Raw genomic sequence first — 19,278 nt, forward strand, 5'->3', positions numbered from 1 at the left:
TGGGAGTATCACTCCCATCTTTAACAGGTCTTCTACACAATGTAAGAATGCCTGTCTCTTTACTTGGTTTGAAGATAAGTGAGACATGTGGAACCTTCCCCTTGGGGGTAGTTCCTTGAATTCTAGAAGATAACCCTGAGAGACTATTTCTAGTGCCCAGGGATCCTGAACATCTCTTGCCCAAGCCTGAGCAAAGAGAGAGAGTCTGCCCCCTACTAGATCCGGTTCTGGATCGGGGGCTACCTCTTCATGCTGTCTTGGTAGCATCAGCAGGTTTCTTGGCCTGTTTACCCTTGTTCCAGCCTTGCATTGATTTCCAAGCTGGTTTAGTCTGGGAAGCGTTACCCTCTTGTCTAGAGGCTGCCGAGTTGGAAGCCGGTCCGTAGTAATGCGCGGAGATGCTCTAATTTAAATTTAAATGTCACAACATCAGGTTCTGCCTGCTGAGAAATTCTTCCTGTATCAGAAATTTCCCCATCTGACAAACCCTCCCTCACTGCCACTTCAGATTGGTGTGAGGGTATGACAGAAAAATTATCATCAGCGCCCTCCTGCTCTACAGTGTTTAAAACAGAGCAATCGCGCTTTCTCTGAAATGCTGGCATTTTGGATAAAATATTAGCTATGGAGTTATCCATTACTGCCGTCAATTACTGCATAGTAACAAGCATTGGCGCGCTAGAAGTACTAGGGGTCGCCTGCGCGGGCATAACTGGTATAGACACAGAAGGAGATGATGTAGAACTATGTCTACTTCCTTCATCTGAGGAATCATCCTGGGCAACTTTACAATTTGTGACATTTCTGTCCTTACTTTTTTTTTGGACGCAATGGCACAATTATCACACTATATTTGAAGGGGGAACCACATTGGCTACCATACATACAGAACATGATCTATCTGAAGGTACAGACATGTTAAACAGGCTTAAACTGGTTAATAAAGCACAAAAACCGTTTTAAAACAAAACCGTTACTGTCTCTTTAAATGTTAAACAGGGCACACTTTATTACTGAATATGTGAAAAACTATGAAGGAATTATCCAATCTTTAAATCTTATAAATTTTCACCACAGTGTCTTAATACATTCAAAGTATTGCACCCCAATTTTCAAGCTGTTAACCCTTAAAATGTGGAAACCGGAGCCGTTTTTAATTTTAACCCCCTTACAGTCCCAGCCACAGCCTTTGCTGCAACTTCACCAATCCCAGGGGGGTATATGATACCAAATGAAGCCTTCTAGGAACGTTTTTAGTGGATTCCAGACCCTCACACATGCAGCTGCATTTACTGAACTCAAAATTAACTGCACAGTAATGGCGCGAAAATGAGGCTCTGCCTACTACAGAGAAAGGCCCTTCCTGACTGGGAAGGTGTCTTAACAAGTGCCTGGTGCTAAAAACGTTCCCCAATGTTATAAAAGTGTGAAATACAACTTCAAACTGCATATAATACTTAAATAAAGCAATCGATTTAGCCCCTAAAAGTGTCTACCAGTTTATAGCCCATAATAAGCCCTTTATTCTGTTTGAGACTAAGCTTACCGATCCCCATGAGGGGAAAATGACAGCCTTCCAGCATTACACAGTCTTGTTAGAAATATGGCTAGTCATACCTTGAGCAGAAAAGTCTGCAAACTGTTCCCCCCAACTGAAGTTATCTCATCTCAACAGTCCTATGTGGAAACAGCAAACGATTTTAGTAACTGTTCTCACAAACAGAAATCTTCATCTCTTTCTGTTTCAGAGTAAATAGTACATACCAGCACTATTTTAAAATAACAAACTCTTGATAGAAGAATAAAAAACTACAACTAAACACCACAAACTCCTCACCATCCCCGAGGAGATGCTACTTGTTCAGAGCGGCAAGGAGAATGACTGGGGGGGCGGAGCCTGGGAGGGACTATATGGACAGCTCTTGCTGTGTGCTCTCCTTGCCTTTCCCTGTGGAGGAGGAGAATATCCCACAAGTAATGGATGACACCGTGGACCGGACACACCAATGTTGGAGAAAAATAGTTAATGTAAAAAATATGTAGCAAGGTTAGTCTGGAGAAAAAATGTAAAAAAATAAAAAAGTGACAAAATGTATTGTAATATAGTATAGTTGCCATTATCTATTGCAGGTACTAATAATGTGTAAAATGTAAATCATAATAATTTAAGTGGTTGCAGTGGTTATTGAAAATAATGGTAAGGTGCACATAAAAAGTCACCTCTTTGGAAGAGGAGTATCTAATGAAGCTCTATACCAGCCCAGTTGTGGGAGGGGCAAAATGCACTGGCATTACTCTGGTGTAATGTTTGATTAACCACGAGCTTGATGAAACCAACAAGGACAGGGCTGGACTGAGAATAAAAAGCAGCCCTGGAAAAATTGTAGAAGACCAGCCCACCAGCCCTATAATCTGTCACAGTTATATATTGTTATTATTATCAGGTATTTGTAGAGCACTAACAGGTTCTGCAGCGCTAATATATATATATTTAGTGTGTGTGTAATATTTATATGTTTGTGTGTGCATATATATATATATTAGTATATATATATATATATATATATATATATATATATACATACATGCATATATATGTGTATATATATATATATATATATATATATATAATGTGTGTGTAATATTTATAGGTTTGTTTGTGTATATATATATATATATATATATATACATACATACGCACATAGGCCTCTAGTTATCAACGTGTCTACTTACCTGCCATCGCCGTCCCCAATACGCCCGCCTAAGCTCGCCTACCATCGCCGCTGCGGACCTGAATACGCTCTCCAAAGTTATCAATAAATCTGTCAAAAAGCCGCGCACCAAGTACGGGGCGATGAGCAGCGGACTGTGATAGTTATCACTCATCTGATCTCGCTGCTCTTCGGATTTTTGACAGCTTTATTGACAAGCTGTCACTAAGCACCCACACTAAACTACATTGTTCTACCACCAGAGCCCGTGGCATCACTAGGGGGGTGCGGGGGGTGCAGACCGCACCTGGGTGACACCCTCCAGGGGGTGACACCAAAAAAAAAAAATTAATTGTAACTTAGGCTAGGATTTATTTTACAGGTAATTTTGTATTTCTTTTAGCTAGGTAGTTATTAAATAGTTAATAACTATTTAATAACTATTCTAACTAGCTAAAATAAATACAAAGTTACCTGTAAAATAAATATAAATCCTAAAATAGCTACAATGTAATTATTAATTACATTGTAGCTATCTTAGGGTTTATTTTACAGGTAAGTAGTTTTAAATAGGAATAATTTATTTAAGTATAGTGTAGTGTTAGGTGTAATTGTAACTTAGGTTAGTTTTTATTTTACAGGTAAATTTGTCTTTATTTTAACTAGGTAGCTATTAAATAGTTAATAACTATTTAATAGCTATTGTACCTAGTTAAAATAAATTGAAAGTTGCCTGTAAAATAAAAATAAATCCTAAGATAGCTACAATATAATTATTATTTATTTTGTAGCTATATTAGGGTTTATTTTAAAGGTAAGTATTTAGTTTTAAATAGGATTAATTTAGTTAATAAGAGTTATAATAGTTAGATGTATTTAATTAATATTTAAGTTAGGGGGGTGTTAGGGTTAGGGTTAGACTTAGGTTTAGGGGTTAATAATTTTATTATAGTGGCGGCAGTGTAGGGGGGGCAGGATAGGGGTTAATAAATGTATTATAGGTGGCGGCGGTGTAGGGGGGGCAGGATAGAGGTTAATACATTTATTATAGTTGCGGCGGGGTCCGGGAGCGGCGGTTTAGGGGTTAACATATTTATTATAGTGGCGGCGGGGTCTGGGAGCGGCGGTTTAGGGGTTAACATATTTATTATAGTGTGGCGGGGTCCGGGAGCGGCGGTTTAGGGGTTAATCAGTTTATTAGAGTGGCGGTGGGCTCCGGGAGCGGCGGTTTAGGGGGTAATACATTTATTTAGTTGCGGCGGTGTAGGGGGGGACAGATTAGGGGTGTTTGGACTCGGGGTACATGTTAGGGTGTTAGGTGTAGACAGCTCCCATAGGAATCAATGGGATGTCGGGCAGCAGCGAACATGAACTTTCGCTATGGTCAGACTCCCATTGATTCCTATGGGATCCGTCGCCTCCAGGGCGGCGGATTGAAAACCAGGTACGCTGGGCCGGAAAAGTGCCGAGCGTACCTGCTAGTTTTTTATAACTAGCAAAAGTAGTCAGATTGTGCCGAACTTGTGTGCGGAACATCTGGAGTGACGTAAGAATCGATCTGTGTCGGACTGAGTCCGGCGGATCGAAGCTTACGTCACTAAATTCTACTTTTGCCGGTGTGTAGGGCTTGATAACTAAGGCGAATCAGCCTCGCCACAAATACGCTGCGGAATTCCAGCTTATTTGAGGTTGACGGCTTGATAACTAGAGGCCATAGTATATATATATATATATATATATATATATATATAAAAAAAAATATATATAAACATAAATATTACAAATATATGTATATATATGCACCAGATGTGTTGATGATCAAAGGGAGGGACAATGGTAGACAATAAATAAGCAGACATAAATTACTTAAGTCAGCAGCCCCCTCGTAGCCCATCCTGTTCTTACCATAATTTACTGGCCCTTCTGCCTGTGTAAGGCTGTCAGTGCTGCGCTCGGGAAGAGAGGAGGAGGGGGAGACTGCACTTGAAGAAGAGTTCACGCATCATGTCGTGTAGTGCAGTAACACAATCAGGCTTTTGTTTGTGGCAGGGGCACTTGCGGCGTCACTGCGAGCTGGTTCTGGACTCCTGATCTGTTCCTTTTGCTTCTCTTTTGCGCTATGACTTGGCTCCTGATGTTACCATTTGGGAACTGATCTTTGGCTTAAACCTGACTACCCCTTCTACCTAGTAATTTGCCTTCTGACTATACTCTGTGTTTTGTCTTTGACCTGCCTGTCCATTCTCCTTTTTGTGGGGGGTTTCTCAGTGCCTTTTTTTTATTACCAAATACTCAGTTACCATTACTATCAAAAGCACTAAGAAGTTTAACAAGTGCGGGTCAGAGAGTGCTGGAAATGCGTCAGACTGCAAGCTGTAAGCTGATTGAGCACTGAGACGGCGTCACTGCTGGCTGCACCTGCGGTGGCCGTGGCCGCTCCACTCCCAACCACCTCAGCTGCCTCAGTGTCACATTCGATCACATGCTTACCTCCATGTAATTCGGCAAATGCCAGCCTGAATGAGTGGCTGACTGGCTGTGGCTGAGCCTGTCAGTCTGTGTGTGCAGTCGCAGTGCTGCTTGCTGGTGGTTCTGCCGATGCGCTAGTGCGCTCTCTCACACAAACTGTTGCTTGCTGGCAAGTGGCAAATTGCCGCTCTACAGTCTCCACTGCAGCTGCCGGTCCACCGGAATTTTTTCCTGGTATCCCGGCAGCCCAATCTGGCCCTGTACAAGGAGCTGCACACACAGATAACTGATCCAGGCATAACCGGCAGGGATAAAGAAACCTCAACCGTATGGGCAGTGATTATAAGGTATCCTGTTCTCATGACAGCGGATGAGCTGTAAGCATACAAGTGGAAGCAGCGTTGTCTGCATTGTTTTGCAAAAGAAAGGAAAGTCCTGTTTACACTGACTCTTTAAAGTTGCAGTAACCCTGTGAAACTGGATAAGCATTTGCCTGCTTGCATTACCATAGTTTTGGAGGATTCTGGAGTTAACACTATGGGGCCGATTTATTATAGTGTGGACGGACATGATACGATGTAGCGTATCATGTCCGCCACCCATCGACAAATACGCTGTCAGCATTTATCATTGTACAAGCTTGTGCAATGCCGTCCCCTGCAGACTGGTGGTCAATCAGCAGGGGGTGTCAATCAGCCCGATCGTATAGGATTGGGCGGATTGATGTCCACAGCCTCAGAGCAGGTTTACCTGTTATGGAGCAGCGGTCTTTAGACTTCTGTTTTCGGTGAGCCAGAAGGCTCACACGGAAACAGGGGCATCAAGCTCCATTCGTGCCCAGTGACTCTGAGTGGACTGATATGTTTGCTACTTTGAGAGCGTGCTGTGGCACTATGTGCTCTCTGTAGCAATGATTCTAACCCTATATGTGTTTATGCATATGAATGTGTTTTTAGCTTTTACCTTGTTCTTACTAACAGCAATTGCTGTTATCTGTTGATACTTTGCTGCAATCTGCTAGGTTGATACACAGTATTATTGGTCTCTGTAATTAATCTGAAACATACAGAAGTGCACAAGTGAGATATACAAAAAATAAAAGCAATTTATTTAAATCTGGTGCAACCTGTGTCATACTTTAAGCGTTGATTTTATATCATAGCTTCTTTTCTTATATAATAATTTTTTACATTTATTTTTACACTCACTGGACACTTTCGGCTAGATTACGAGTTTTGTGGTAAGCTGAAAAAGCAGCGTTAACAGGTCCTAACTCTGCTTTTTCACTACCTCTGCTATTATGAGTCTTGCAGGTTTAGGGGCACCGCACACTTGTTTGGCCTTACTGCAAACCGACTTACGTAAACTTCGTAAACCCTTTTTCTATGGGACTTCCATAGCGCTGGTAATACGAGTCTGTCCTGGGAGGCCAAAAAGTGAGCGGTACACCCTATACCGCCAAGATTCCTAAAGCATTCTAAAGTCAGTAGTTCTGAGTTTTACACTACAACGCCGTAGCATAAAACTCATAACTAAAGTGCTAAAAAGTACACTAACACCCATAAACTACCTATTAACCCCTAAACCGAGGCCCTCCCGCATCGCAAACACTATAATACAATTTTTAACCCCTAATTTGCCGCTCCGGACATCGCTGCCACTAGAATAAACATATTAACCCCTAAACCGCCGCACTCCCACCTCGCAAACACTAGTTAAATATTAGTAACCCCTATTCTGCCACCCCTAACATCACCGCCACCTACATTATACTTATTAACTCCTAATCTTCCGCTCCGGACATCGCCGCAACCTACATTATATTTATTAACCCCTAATCTAATGCCCCCAACATCGCCGACACCTACCTACATTTATTAACCCCTAATCTTCTGTCCCCAACGTTGCCGCAACTATTCTAAATTTATTAACCTTTTAAACTTAAGTATAACCCTAACACCCCTAACTTAAATATAATTTAAATAAATCTAAATAAAATTCCTATCATTAACTAAATTATTCCTATTTAAAACTAAATACTTACCTATAAAATAAACCCTAAGCTAGCTACAAAATAACTAATAGTTACATTGTATCTAGCTTAGGGTTTATTTTTATTTTACAGGCAAGTTATTTTAACTAGGTAGAATAGTTACTAAATAGTTATTAACTATTTAATAACTACCTAGCTAAAATAAATACAAATTTACCTGTAAAATAAAACCTAACCTAAGTTACACTAACACCTAACCTAACCCTACAATTAAATAAATTACCTACATTAAATACAATTAAATAAATTAAATTAAATTAGCTAAATCACAAAAATAAAAAAACACTAAATTACAGAAAATAAAAAACAAATTACAAGATATTTAAAGTAATTACACCTAATCTAATAGCCCTATCAAAGTAAAAAAGCCGGCGTTGTGGGCGGCAGATTAGGGGTTAATAAGTGTAGGTAGGTTGCAGCGACATTGGGGACGGCAGATTAGGGGTTAATAAGTATAATGTAGGTGGCGGCAGTGTCCAGAGCGGCAGATTAGGGGTTAATAAGAATAATGTAGGTGTCGGCGATGTCGGGGGCGGAAGATTAGGGGTTAATAAGTATAAGATTCGGGGTGTTTAGACTCAGGGTTCATGTTAGGGTGTTAGGTGTAAACATAACTTTTATTTCCCCATAGGAATCAATGGGGCTGCGTTACTGAGATTTACGCTGCTTTATTGCAGGTGTTAGACTTTTTCTCAGCCAGCTCTCCCCATTGATGTCTATGGGGAAATAGTGCACGAGCACGTATGACCAGCTCACTGCTGACTTATGCAGCACTGGTATTGGCGTGCGGTATGGAGCAAAATTTTGCTCCACGCTCACTTCTTGCCTTTAAACGCCGGGTTTGTAAAAACCTGTAATACCAGCGCTGCAGGTAAGTGAGCAGTGAGAAAAAAACGGCTCGTTAGCACCGCACAGCTCCTAACGCAAAACTCGTAATCTCGCCGTTTATTAGGTACACCTTGCTAGTACCTGGTTGGACCCCCTTTTGCCTTCAGAACTGCCTTAATTCTTCGTGGCATAGATTCAACAAGGTGTTGGAAACATTCCTCAGACAATTTGGTCCATATTGATATGATAGCATCACGCAGTTGCTGCAGATTTGTCGGCTGCAGATCCATGATGCAAATCTCCCATTCCACCACATCCCAAAGGTGCTCTATTGGATTGAGATCTGGTGACTGTGAATGCCAGTTTGAGATGATTTGAGCTTTGTGACATGGTGCATTATCCTGCTTGAAGTATCCATCAAAAGATGAGTACACTGCTGTCATAAAGGGATGGACATGGTCAGCATTAATACTCAGGTAGGCCATGGTGTTTAAAAGATGCTCAATTAGTACTAAGGGGCCCAAAGTGTGCCAAGAAAATATGCCCCACACCATTACGCCACCACCACCAGCCTGAACCGTTGATACAAGGCAGGATGGATCCATGCTTTCATGTTGTTTATGCCAAATTCTGACCCCTACCATCTGAAATCGAGACTCATCAGAGTGAGCCTGTGCGAATTGTAGCCTCAGTTTCCTGTTCTTAGCAGACAGGAGTGGCACCCGGTGTTGTCTTCTGCTGCTGTAGCCCATCTGCTTCAAGGTTTGATGTGTTGTGCATTCAGAGATGGTATTCTGCATACCTTAGCTGTAATGAGTGGTTATTTGAGTTACTGTTGCCTTTCTATCATCTCGAACCAGTCTTTCTATTCTCCTCTGACCTCAACAAGGCATTTTCGTCCACACAACTACCGCTCACTGAATATTTTCTTTTTTTTTTTGGACCATTCTCTGTAAACCCTAGAGATGGTTGTGTGTGAAAATCCCAGTAGATCAGCAGTTTTGGAAATACTCAGACCAGCCCATCTGGCACCAACAACCAAGCCACGTTCAAAGTCACTTAAATCTTCTTTCTTCCCCATTCTGATGCTCGGTTTGAACTTCAGCAAGTCGTCTTCACCACGTCTAGTTGCCTAAATGCATTGAGTTGCTGCCATGTGATTGGCTGATTAGCAATCTGTGTTACCAAGCAATTGAAAAGGTGTACCTAATAAAGGGGCTGGTGAGTGTGTATATATATATATATATATATATATATATATATATATATATGTGCATACATATGTATTTATGTATTTATATGTGTTTATTTGTATTTGCAGACATATATACACATATAAACACATAAATACATATGTTTACATATATAAACATATATAGAAATGCATTGAAGCCCTTTGCTTTCAAGTAGATAAAAACATGTAAAAGTGTATTTTATGATAGTATATTTATAATATTTAATAAAGTGTTTAATTGTGAATTTACTGTAAATATTTCACATTCCAATGTTCTGCACATAGCAGAATATGTTCTAAGTGTTTTTAATAGAGATTCCTATATATATCTGTATATATCTATACCTATACAGTATATAATTATATATATATATATATATATATATATATATATATATATATATATATATAGGTATAGATAGATAGATATATATATTGTAACAAAATACTATCAGATATATGTAGAAATATGTATTTATGAATAAATAGAACATATTAATATTTTCATGTTGGGTTAGCACACTTGAGAGTTTGAGTTTGCACGCGAGTATTGTGTTTTCCCCCCACTTTTTTCTCTCCATTGACTATGGGGAATACGTTAACACAATTGCAATAATCTAACTTCGTTTTTTGCGCACATTGGGTTACTGCGCAAGCAAAACATTTTTTCTTTAAACTAATATGAGAGCTACCTGACGCTTGCAAAAAGCTTAATTTTAGCGAAAATAGCCTGCGAGCGGAAGCATTAAATCCCACTCTACTTTCATTCTTGCCCTTAGTCTGAGTGTTTGACATTAATTTGATCTGTTCACACTGCATTTCAAGGATAGATTTCAGTCACAGCAGCAAATTTGGATATGTGTGGTTATTTAGAACTTACACGCTTCGCTGTTTACTTACGCTTGACTGTGATGTGAGCCTATTGACTGCGCTTATGCCAGTGTGTAATATCTAAGAATCAGTTTGGAGAACTTTGTGCAGTTTATAACTTCCACCAAATAAAAAAGATGAGAGATGACTTTGATATGCGTGTGTAAAAATATGAAACAAGACTAAAGACACATGCTCGATGCATTAAAGGGACATGAAACCCACATTTTTTCTTTCATGATTTAGAAAGAGAATGCAATTTTAAACATCTTTCTAATTTACTTCTATTATCTAATTTGTTTTATTCTCTTGATATTCTTTGCTGAAAAGCATATCTAGATATGCTCAATAGCTGCTGATTGGTTGCTGCACATAGAAGCCTTGTGTGATTGGCTCACCCATGTGCATTGCTTTTTCTTCATCTAAGGATATCTAAAAAATTAAGCAAAATAAATAATAGAAGTAAATTGTAATGTTGTTTAAATTTGTATTCTCTACCTGAATCATGAAAGAAAGATTTTGGGTTTAGTGGCCCTTTAACTGCTGGAATATTGTGCATCTCATAACTTCTGAAAAGGGGATTATCTTTGTGTGTGTAAGTAGTATATGAAACATGACCAAGACACACGCTTGATGCTTTAATCCTTGCATGTGCCACTGATTTGTGCTATTGCTGCTATATTTATGCGGCTATGCCTGTATATTTTGTGTATTGATTGATGGTATTTTGTGAATTAGGGTGACTGTATAACTTTTAACTAAGGCAGCATATTCCTACCTGTGTTCTGGTGGGATTGCCCTCTGGTTTTGGTCGCAGACAACCTTTACTCATACTCATTACCTACCTGGCTGCTGTTTTATATCTAGTGATGTGAAATGTTTTTATGTATTTTGATATTTTGGTACTTTTTTAAATTCATTTGGTAAGAACTCATGGTTGGGGGACATTTTGTGATTTGTTTCTATTAAGTTGATTTATGAATTTATAGATAAAAAAAATGCTTGATTCTCTTTCTTCTTGTGGGGCAATAATTATTTTATTTTGTCTCCAGTCTTTCTTTGTTATTTTGGTGAATAAATGAAAAGGAGGATCTGCACTGATTGAATTGAATAAATATGTTTTTGAGTATAATTACATTTTCTCTATATTTAATAAAAATTTCCCTTCATGTATGCGAAAGTTAGTTGGCCAAATCATCAACCCTGGAACTGGCGCTCAGTATCGGCTTTCAACTTCCTAAACAGATGATGCTCAGCTTTGTATCCAGACCATCCCTGAGATGTTCACAGTTTTATATATGCAGCCAATGCCGCCATGTTTCAGTAGATAAATATGGAGGGGTATAAGAGTGTGTTTCTCTTGAGACCTGCACCTGTGTTGACTAGAAGCATACATGATACACAAATGTGAGAAAAATAATATATTTCAGTTTGTGTAAAAGCTATATCCAGAGTATCAAGTGAACCTGAGATATTCTAATAATCTACATAAAGCAAATTATAGGAATGTAGCAATTTAAAATAATCTCCAAACAAAAAGATGAAGTGAAGTTTAAAAAAAAACCTGCAAATGAAATGGAATGAGTATGAATACCTGCATACTGTTAAGCTATATTAAAGTTGGTTACTAATTTATTAATAAATTAAAATATACATAATAACAAATGTGCCAGTCACTGAGAACTGGCTTATGATCAAAGTAATTGATTTAGTTGTCCAAATCATGAACACTGGCGCCCTGAGATGTAGCTAATAGGGAAAAGTTTAGCGAAGCCATTATCTTTTTACATTTACCTTTGACCTTACTTAATATTTAGCTGGTAGCACATTGTGGCATGGACAGAGTATGATGAGTACACTGAGTCTTATACTGCGTGGGTCACAAATGAATTCAGACAGGTGATCCATTTTTATGCAGTATGTACTTTTTTTGGTGTTTCTCAAATCAATATCCATATTGTCAAACATTCTCCTCAACTTCCTAATTTTTTTTAATGTTCCAAAACAACATTTTTATGAAATATAATTTGTAACTTCCATCTGTAATAAATGGTCACTTACACAGAAAAAAAAAAGACGTCAAAGAGACAACTTGTATAACTAATCCTTTCATGAAATAGTTTCTGACAGTTACAACATCTGTCCAAGAAAGTGGAGTGTCATGCACATTCAGAGTGGACTTTAGTAAAGCATTATTAAACTGTCAAATCAGTTTGACTCATATCCATCAGATGCTCAAAATAAGTGAACATTGCTCCACCATCAATATCATTTACAGACTACCCCCCCCCCCCAAATTCCACAATGTTATTAAATATTTTTCAACATTAATTATAACAATTATTTTAATGGGTAATATCAATATTTAAAGAGCCAATCTAATGTTTTACTTGTATTTTCTATTGCTTCTAGTCCATAAAACTGATCATCTGCATTATTTCTCCATAAAAAGTAATTATAGTGTCAGCAACAACACAACTGAACACACAGTCAAGTAGGTAAGATACTGAGCTTAATGAATAAAGAACATATGACCAGAGAACTGCTGAGCACTACATTTCACAATGATTAAACATGTGTAGCATCCCCTTGTATCATCATTTTGTGAAGAAAGCTCATCAGTCCTATCTGTGTGAACAGCTCACAGCACGCCATCTGTAGAGCAATGAAGTAAACGTAACAATTTTTTGCAGGTAAAGTTACGGCCTTCCACCAAAAATTATGGCCTTCCACCAAAGAGCCCCTTATTCCCTAACTCCAGCATTCTTTTGAATTCATTAAACATTCCCTCCTTATATAACCTAATTACTATCATAATCAGCATTCATCCTAATTCAAGCATTTACCTTATGCATTTACAACAAAATCACATTCTACATTATATAAGCCCTTAATATACACGTTTAGCATTACAGGTGTTGGTCTTGATTTATTAGCTGGGTTTTTAGCGCTGTGTGAGTGAGCTTATGTACGGATGTTCATGTGTCAGAAATTGCCTTTTTTCTCTAAGTTTTATTTCTGGTGCCCCTTCATGTGTTTGCTTTATGTTTACTGTTTGCTTATATATGAATAGGTTTTTATGTGCATATTTTGGAAAGTTTGCTATTTACAGCAAAATCACTATCTGCTAATTCTGCTGTGCTGTGACTACTACACAAGTAAAGTAGCCTTATGCTGAGTGATGTGTTAATCAGATTTAGGCAGTGAGTCATTGTTCTAAGTGTTCCTGTTTACAGCAGGGTGATTAAAAAAAGATTTGGAAAAAAACGGACAAACCAAAGGATGAATAATTAGACTTGGTTATGGTTGTAGCATTTCAAACCTGATATTTTAAATGTATTAATGTGAGTAATAATTGGCATGTTTATCACTGTTCTTAACATTCAACTTCCCATGGAACATTGCTGAAAACATGCTCATAAGAATATCTACCAGGCACAGCCAGCTGTAATTCCTGATTTTTGTAAGTTGGTGAAACAAAAAGACTTCATATATGTATGTCCCTTTTAGTTTATATTTTTAAAGATTTTCCTAACAGTTAAAGTCACCATGAGCTTTTAATAAACTCCTGTGTCTCTAATGCCACTGTAAAAGAAGAGCCTGCTGCCTGTCACTATTATGCTCCGCCTACTTCCTCTCGTGATAAGACAGGAGTACTTATTATTTACCAGTGACTTCAGTGTTTCTCTATCTGCCCCCCACAATTTACTAGATTACAAGTGGAGCGCAAAAATATGAATGCCATTAAGTGCTAATACCGCTCAAGTTAAATTTTATGCACATAAAGAACGCATACATAAACATATACATACACACATACCAACACACACACAAACACACACATATATATATATACAAAGTATCTCACAAAAGTAAGTACACCCCTCACATTATTGTAAATATTTTATTATATCTTTTCATGTGACAATGTAAAGTAGTGAGTGTACAGCCTGTATAATCGCATACATTTGCTATCCCCTTAAATTAACTCAACAAAACAGCCATTAATGTCTAAACCATTGGCAACAAAAGTAAGTACACCCCTAAGTGGAAATGTCTAAATTTGGGCCCAAAGTGTCAATATTTTGTGTGGCCACCATTATTTTCCAGCACTGCCTTAACCCTCTTGGGTATGGAGTTCACCAGAGCTTCACAGGCTGCCACTGGAGTCCTCTTCCACTCTTCCATGATGACATCACAGAGCTGGTGGATGTTAAAGACCTTGCGCTCCCCCACCTTCCAATTGAGGATGCCCCACAGATGCTCAATAGGGTTTAGGTCTGGAGACATGCTTGGCCAGTCCATCACACCCTCAGCTTCTTTAGCAAGGCAGTGGTTGTCTTGGAGGTGTGTTTGGGGTCATTATAATGTTGGAATACTGCCCTGCGGCCCAGTGTCCAAAGGGAGGGGATCGTGCTCTGCTTCCGTATGTCACAGTACATGTTGGCATTCATGGTTCCCTAAATGAACTGTAGCTCCCCAGTGCTGGCAGCACTCATGCAGGCCCAGATCATGACACTCCAACCACCATGCTTGACTGTAGGCAAGACACACTTGTCTTTGTACTCCTTACCTGGTTGCCACCACACACACTTGACAACATCTGAACCAAATACGTTTATCTTGGTCTCATCGGGCCACATAACGTGGTTCCAGTAATCCATGTCCTTAGTCTGCTTGTCTTCAGCAAAGTTTTTGCTGGCTTTCTTGTGCATCATCTTTAGAAGAGGCTTCCTTCTGGGATGACAGCCATGCAGACCAATTTGATGCAGTGTGTGGCGTATGGACTGAGCACTGGCAGGCTGACCCCCCCCCCACCCCTTCAACCTCTGCAGCAATGCTGGCAGCACTCATATGTCTATTTCCCAAAGACAACCTCTGGATATGACGCTGAGCACGTGCACTCAATTTCTTTGGTCGACTGTGGCGAGGCCTGTTCTGAGTGGAACCTGTCCTGTGAAACCTCTGTATGGTCTTCCCCACCATGCTCCTGCAGCCCAGTTTCAGGGTCTTGGCAATCTTCTTATAGCCTAGGCCATCTTTATGTAGAGCAACAATTCTTTTTTTCAGATCCTCAGAGAGTTCTTTGCCATGAGGTGCCATGTTGAACTTCCAGTGACCAGTATGAGGAGTGTGAGAGCGATAACACCAAATTTAACATACCTGCTCCCCATTCACACCTGAGACCTTGTAACACTAATGAGTCACATGACACTGGGGAGGAAAAATGGCTAATTGGGCCCAATTTGGACATACTTTTGTTGCCAACGGTTTAGACATTAATGGCTGTGTGTTGAGTTATTTTGAGGGGACAGCAAATTTACACTGTTATACAGGCTGTACACTCACTACTTTGTAGCAAAGTGTCATTTCTTCAGTGTTATCACATAAAAAGATATAATAAAATATTTACAAAAATGTGGGGGGTGTACTCACTTTGTGAGATACTGTATGTATATATATATATATATATATATATATATATATATATATGCATCCCCTTATAATATTATTTTATATTTAATAATAAATATATTTTACATTTAATATGTATCATCATATGAGTGATATACTTTATTTTAATATGTTTTACGGGTGTTTTATCATACTTTTATTCTAGCCCTAACACTTTACTTTGATCTCAACTCCTACTAATTTTTTTCTTGTACTCTAGTGCAACTTGTTATATAAGTGAGGTTTAGCGAGGCTACACTATCCATTGAAAGTATAGGGTGCGCTAAAGAGTTTAACCATTGTGCACTATTCTGAGCATGGGCCTGTGATATTGTGCACCCTGCACTATCCATAGGCTTCACTTGTAATTTGGGCCAATAGTACTCAACCCTATGGAGGAGGCTAAGAAACGATTTGCTATGCTTTGTATTGGTGCTATTTGCTAAATTTTGTTTTCTGCAGATAATTTGGACAAATTATAAGATGCTTAAGTATGACATGCCTTAGAGTTCCTTATTTTCAATAGGAATTTAAAGAGAAAGGTCTCAGGACTCTCGGGGCCCCTCAAAGTCAGATTTTTCTATTATGGACCTCCTCAACCATTTATTGTTTTTCTTCACAATATGTCGTTCTGCCTAGAAAACTAGATCTTCCTCTGGTTCTGAATATGCAGTACCTCTTACACTACTTCTATGCCTCAGTCTTCTTATTATTTAGGGCAAACAAGTTTAAGGAGGCAAATTAACAATGCATGCGCTGTCTGCATTTAACATTGCACACACAGTTCTAGTGAACTGCTTGTGCAATGCTGCCCCCTGCAGATTTGTGGACAATTGGTTGCTAGCAGGGGGTGTCAATCAACGCGATCATATAGGATTGAGCGGATTGATGTCCGCAGCCTCAGAGCAGGCGGACCAGTTAAGGAGCAGCGGTCTTAAGACCTCTGCTTTATAACTGCTGTTTCCGGGAAGCCTGAAGGCTCGCACGGAAACAGATGCATTGGGGCCGGTTGACGGTTTGTTAAATCGGCCTCTGAGAGTTATATATCTCGTTTGTCATTGTAAACAAGCTTGGTAAACACTATTCTTTTCTTTCTTAATCTTAAAGAAGAAATTATGAGTCTGAATGCTCTGTTTAGGAAAGGTAATTTTATTCCAGTTCTGGACTGTTCAAGGGCCTCAGTTCCATGATTCACGTTTGTTCAACAAATTGCTTGGCTGTTCCAAGTATGATGACTGCTGTTGTAGAAGTGATTCCTTTTGTTGCCTTTTTAACATGAGATTGTTAGAGCTATGCTCTCTGGTCCAATGGAACCATAACTCCAAAGATTTGCCCAAAGGATCTATCAGACTCTCTTTCAGTTTTGAGGTGAAACAGATTAACAAGTCAGTGTTTTAAGGTATGATTAGGGTTTAGTTTAGAATCATCTTCATACTTTATCATTTTCTGGAATTTTAGTAAAAAAATGTTTGTTGTACCCCTGTACTGTGCCATGTGAGTCCTGTAGCTTTATGATGATTTATTATAAAGAATGATATGCAATGCATTGCTTCTAATGGTGAAACCTAACATTAACTTGTAAAGTAGGGATTATGTGAGTGTCATTAATTTAAAGGGACATGAAACCCACACATTTTCTTTCCAAATTTAGATAGAGCATACCATTTTAAACAACTTTCCAGTTTACTTCTATTATCAAATTTGCTTAATTTTTTTGGTATCATTTGTTGAAGGAGCAGCAATGCACTACTGGTTTATAACTGAACACATGGGTGAGCCAATGACAATCAGTATATATATGCAGTCACCAATCAGCAGCTATAACCTAGGTTCTTTGCTGCTCCTGAGCTTACCTTTCAGCACAGAATAACAAGAGAAGGAAGCAAATAAATAAAAGTAAATTTGAAAGTTGTTTAAAATTGCATGCTCTGTCTAAATCATGAAAGAAAATATTTAGGCTTCATACTTTAGCCTTTGAAAATAAAAATGAATAACTAAACTGCAAATGCAGTGAGTATTGTTGGCATGGGAAATTACTATTGAGCTATAATGTGCTTTGTCATGTTATATTATTTTGTTAGAGGTGAGCGGACCATCCATAGCCCATTCTTAACAGAGATACTGAAAGCAGTAAATCAGACATGTTTGTTGCAATTTGCACATGGAAATATATTTTGAGAAACAATGATCTTGTTTACCAGACAAAAAATAACCTATTCAAGATGTGGGTGTAGGATTTATGACACAGTTGTTAAGATGACAGAACTCTTTTGTTAAGTGCTGGCAGATATATGACATTTTTATAACCCCGTAACTGCCAGAAAGTAAAATAACTCATTACAGTAAAATATGTTACAATATGTTACTTTTATGTCAGTGAAGAGTTAAAGATCTGTGATTTTGTCTCCTAAGACACCTCAAGTATAGGAGGATGTTCTAGTGTAAGTACGTTTTAAACATTTACAGATGTTTTAATGATTATACATGGATTCCGTTTGAAAGGCAGCATACAGTGTGCAGCAACCCCATTCATTTTGTTTGTTTAGGTTGGTCCAAGAAAAATAGACTTGTATTACATTAGCAGCACATTTTCCTTCTACTGGAACTTTCTGTTCTTTTCCAAGATTTGGAGACCATTTTAATTCATTTTATTTGTTTAGACTGATCAGACTTACTCAAGTCTAATGACTTCCCTTTTCTAATAGGGAAAGTATATTTTTGTTAACTAGCAATGTATTAATTCTTTTAACCCCTTAATGACAAAGATATATAACAGTTTCTGTGCTTAAATGGCACAAGCTATTTTTGCATTTTTTCTCACTATTGGTTTCACCTTAAGGGGGTGAATTCTCAAGCTGAGGCAGACAGGGGCACACATACGTGCCCCTGTCTGCCGCAGCTCACCTCTGGTGGGCGGAATTCTCCTGATGGAATTCAGCATTGCACACAAGCGCTATTTTGCATTCATCCCCCCCCCCCCGCGCACAGGGCAGGAGCTGTCAATCGCTCCGTTCGAACAAGACCGGGGAGATTGAAATTCGCCACCTAAGAGGTGACAAAAGGGTACGGAAGCTACGGTAATGACCGCTGCTAGTTAAATATGGTGTGCGGGTTCTCTTGTGAGAACTTGTAGTCGTAGGCAGGCGAAAGCCTGCCGAAGAGGTTAATAAATCGACCCCTAATTGTCCACTCTCTTAAGTGCACCCATTCATTTTATACACTTTTTTAAAATATACAAACAGGCTTTTCTAGTGATAACCTATATGGTATATAAAATAACAATAAATAGGAATTTAATACTAAAAAATGGGGGTGGACATGATTCTGATCCCTTTACTTTCAACTTGTAATAAATAGCACTCTACTATAGCCGTAAACAGCTATTTCACAATTCACAGCACAGAATTGCTTATTTTATAAAGCATTAAAAAGCTAAACTGCAGTTAATGATGAATCTTTATAAAACAAAAAAAAAAAATTTTTCATTAATTTATGTTAAATTAAACAATGAAAATACTGTATTACATTTCAGCTTTTCTGTGTCTCAGGAGGATACACATGGAAAAAATATCTCTTGCAGACTTTTGTTTTACTGTTAAAATTGTTTGTGTGTTTCTGCTCCCATGGTCAATGTATCCTGGCAATGAGCCTGGTCATAG

The sequence above is a fragment of the Bombina bombina genome, chromosome 1 (genome assembly GCF_027579735.1).
Source record: "Bombina bombina isolate aBomBom1 chromosome 1, aBomBom1.pri, whole genome shotgun sequence".
NCBI lineage: Eukaryota > Metazoa > Chordata > Amphibia > Anura > Bombinatoridae > Bombina > Bombina bombina.